Genomic DNA, 4,539 nt, shown 5'->3' on the forward strand with positions numbered 1-4,539 from the left:
TCCCCTGTCCTCGCCTCTAGCCACTGCGACCTCCTCGCTGGCCCCATTGCCATCTCCCTCGACAACCCTGGCTGCTACCCCTCCGGTGCTGAAAGGGACCACGGTGACCCGACACCCATCCAGTCGCGGAGCTTGCTCCTTCTACTAACAGCCGTCATAGTGACCATCAAAATAGATCACGACGGGCATCACGCCTCCACGCCGAGCGGCTGAGCACCCCCCACCAAGTTGTTGGGCACCCCACATCAAGCGGGAGCACCGTCGCCATGCTGTTGTGCGCCTCTGCGTCTACAGCGTCACCTTCGCCACCCCTCGATAGAGAACCTCCACGTGGCCTCCTCGACACCCCAGAGAGTAACACAATCATCCCGGAACTTGCAAAATGCTCAAATGCACATTTGGAATACACAAATATGACATGTATGGTAGTTATAAAAAAGAACATATATGGTCCAATATACGGTCTTGGATACGCGCGTGCTTTGCGGTACTGCCATGCCTCCCTATTTGTCTGTAATCCGATCGCGCCCAACGGGTAGCCGAGTGGGTGTACCTTTGTGATACGGTCCCTGTTCATATCCCTAATTCATTCGAGTCCCTGCCACCCAAAAACACATGTATATATGTTTGTCTTCCTCGTGGATGATGACGTCAAGCAGCTATGCCACATGATATCATTGTGGCGATGACCAGAGAGAGGCTCTATTTGTGGTTGATCTAGCGCGATCGATGACGTCGAACAGTTGTGCCATGTGATATCGTTGTGGTGACGACCAAAGAGGCTCTCTCATGGCCACTAGTAGAAAAAGGCCCATTTGTCCCGATTCATAAAGCCCATCTGTCCCGGTTGGGGAACCGGGACTAAAGGGTCGTTACTAATACCCTAGGCCTTTAGTCCCGGTTTTTATACAAAACGGGACAGATGGGCCTCCACGTGGCCGCTCCGGCGAGCCCAGGTAGGAGGGCCTTTGGTCCCGGTTGGTAGCACCAACCGGGACCAATAAGCTTCCACGCGTCAGCATTTCAGCGTCTGTTTTTTTAAAGGAGGTGGTTTAGGGATTTTGGGGGTTAATTTAGGTTCGTGTAGGTAGCTAATAGAGAGATGTGTCCTCTCTTATCTCCGTGCTATTGCTACTGCTATGCCTAAACATGACTTAGATTGAAGTGAGGCAACATGTGGTGCATGTCGAAAGTAATACTAATCCTAACTTGATCAAGTTTGGATTGTACTACTTTCGACATGCACCACATGCATGTTGTCTTCACTTCAATCCAATCCATGTTCATTTCATCCACAGATATATAATAACTCTTCATGCTCACATCATGCATCATCATAATAACAAGTCTTACTAATCATCATCATACAACTTCTACTCGTTATTAATAACAAGTCATACGATCATCATCCTGATAGTCATCGAACCAACCCTACTTTGTTCTTAGCACATGATCACCAGTATTAGGTAGGACCTAGATACCCTCTTTAAGGTAAAATAACATAAAATAATATAGACCCTGACTCTCCATTATGGAGAATGGAGATCATCATGTCTTCAATTCTTGCGCTTCGCATCCTTTTGCTTCCAAGAACCTCCTTACGAATGTCCATACATTTTTTCCATTTACTGATTAGCATGTCTCCACTTCTTTGAGAAATCCGGTATGAAGAGTTGAGATTCGTAGGATGACCTGGATATATGTTCAAAACACGAAGGCTGCCATTCTGATACATCAAATGAGGCACACAATCCTCTGGGATTCTCTGTTGAAAAATATAGTAATAACTTCATAGTTAGCAATGATGTACTAGTTTTAGAAATATGCAAAAGATGCACGGATGTCGTAATAGTAAAATATCTTACCAGGATATCTCCATGGTAGTTATCGTAGTTCAACACGTGCACTAGTGGCACGTATTGACCATAATGTTGAGGAGTTTGATTGTAGATATTGTAATTTTCAATATCAGTACAAAATTCGACCAGATGAATTTTCTCCTGATAAGTTAATTCGGAGCCATCGGTGTAGTGGGTTTTGTCTACCATGTTTCGCATATTGTTTGAACAATCAAAATAAGCTGTCAATGGAAATAAGCTGCCAACTATTTTGAAATAAACAATATAAATTAGCTAATAACTATGTTTGAGAAACTCACATAGCGGTAGAACTGAAGGCCTATCAACAAGGACCCAAATGTCCATATTGCCTTGCTCGATTTCAGGATCACCAAGATCCATGATGACAAGCATACCCTCATCAAAACCATACATCTTGCAAAATGCTTCCCAATTTTTGCGACCAAAATGGGTTACGCTCTCAGCATTATACAGATTTACTTTAAAATCCACATCATGATGGGTCCTTAGGTGAATTTTCTTTGTTTCAAAATTTTCATGGTCTTCAAAATCCATCCTCTCCAAGACACAACGTCTTGCATGGCATGGGATAAGCTATACTCGAATTGTAAAAGATGAAAATTACACATTAAAATAGTTGAAGTCATGCTTAATTACGAAAAAAAACACTTGTCACTGTTGCGTACCGTTTCAACATCGAAGGTCTCCTCGAGCTTAATGCTGAAGCGCCGATCATCGTCCAGGTGAGGCCTGTCGCACAAATCTTGATCGTCGTGGCACCACCCGCACTCCCCCGGGGGACTTTCGTCGTCCGATGATGACATTTCCTACGTTCATAATTTAAAGATTAAACTTGTACAATTAAATATATGTACTACAAAAACTAAATTAGATCATTATTATTCATCACGGGTTGACTATCGGTTTGTCGAATCTTTTCTTGAAAACTCTCAGCTCACGTGGTGTATACATTCGACCGCTGGTGATGGTCGCTCCTCCATTTGTCCTCGGAGTGCATTACACCCAAAATGTCTAGCACACGGGAACGAAGGAGAAGCGACCCCCACGACAACAGTCGGGATTCTTCGTCCTCTCATATATGGTGGAGACTCGACAGACTTAAAGTCAACCCAAAATATCGTTTAATTATCTTTCTAAAAGAGGATTTGGCTGGTCTCACCTCGATGTCGGAGGGGGTCGGTGACGGGGACGACGGCGGGGATGATGGAGGGGCCGGGGGCTCCTAGATTTCTGTGAAAACAAAAACCCTATAAGCTATCAACTAATCATATGCATATGCCTTGCATAGTGCTCTCCAATTATAGCATTCAAAGTATGAGTAGTTTTCCAATTTGAGCATTCAATAAGCAAAATCAAATCGCAAAATAAAGTAGTATTCAAATTAGGATGCATTCAATTATAAGCAAAACTACATCATCTCCATGCGTCCGTACATCATCGAATATTATCACTAATACACCTCGAATACTATCATACATATAGCATCGCCAGTACAACTAGAACTGTAGCACCCGACGGGTATCGGCACGGGCGGTGGACACCCAAAGGGAAGGAACCATCACAAGATCATAGCTCCAGTGAGATCCTTGAAGAACCTGCCAGGTATTGTTGAACCTGCCCTCCAACGCAGCCATGTAGCGACGGACGTGCTGGTCTTCCTCGCTGACATGGTGACGTACCACCTCCGCGGTGTCCGGAAGCCTCTGCACCGCCACTGGCCCACGCGATCGCCACCAAACAAGGATCGGGTCAACGACGGGCTGGCTCCTCACCAACCTACGCCCCCCGGAAGGTAGCACCTCCCAAAACCAGCCCGGCGGAGCCCAGTCCCAGACATGGCCCCTCTGATCAAGCCGGCCTCCTCCTCTGAATCGACGACGAGGATGCGGGATAGGCATCGTCGATGTCGATGCGGGAATAATTGCTTTAACTAAAAAAACAAACTAGTTCTATTAATTTCCTTACTATAAATATAATCAAGTAGTACTTACTAAAAATAAACTAGCTAGTTTAACTAGTTCTATTATTTTTATAACTAATTCTATTAAACACTTTCTAAGTAGTACTTACTAAAAGTTATCGGGGAGGGGGTACGTATATCAACAATGACATACCCGATAAAAAAATAAGAAGAGAAAGAAGAAGAAAAAAATAGAAGAAGAAGAAAGGAATAGAGAAGGAGATCGAAGAAAAAAAGAAAAAAAAAGAGGAGAAGAAGAAGGAATAGATATTCTATTTCTTCTTCTCCTCCTCCTCTATTTCTTCTTCTTCTACTCTTTTTTTATTATTTTTCATTTTCTTATTTATTTCTCCTCTTCTTCCTCTCCTCCTCTTCTTCTTATTCTTCCTCTTCTTATTTTCCTTTTTTCTCTCATTCTTTTTCTTCTAAATATGAACATTCATAAATGACTTTGATCATACACAATTTTCAGATTCCTACACAATATGAACATATACATAAAAAATTTATGAAAAAAAATCATAAAAACTCTATGAACAAAATTACAACAGAAAAAAATCATGAAAATTCTATGAAAAAATTGACATATTCTTTGCATATGAACATACAAACATTTGCATATTCAATAATAATATCACCCAAAAAAAATCTAAACTACACATCTAAATTACAACAACTAAATTAACTACACATCTAACT

The sequence above is a fragment of the Triticum dicoccoides genome, chromosome 7A, assembly GCF_002162155.2.
Source record: "Triticum dicoccoides isolate Atlit2015 ecotype Zavitan chromosome 7A, WEW_v2.0, whole genome shotgun sequence".
Taxonomy (NCBI): Eukaryota; Viridiplantae; Streptophyta; class Magnoliopsida; order Poales; family Poaceae; genus Triticum; species Triticum dicoccoides.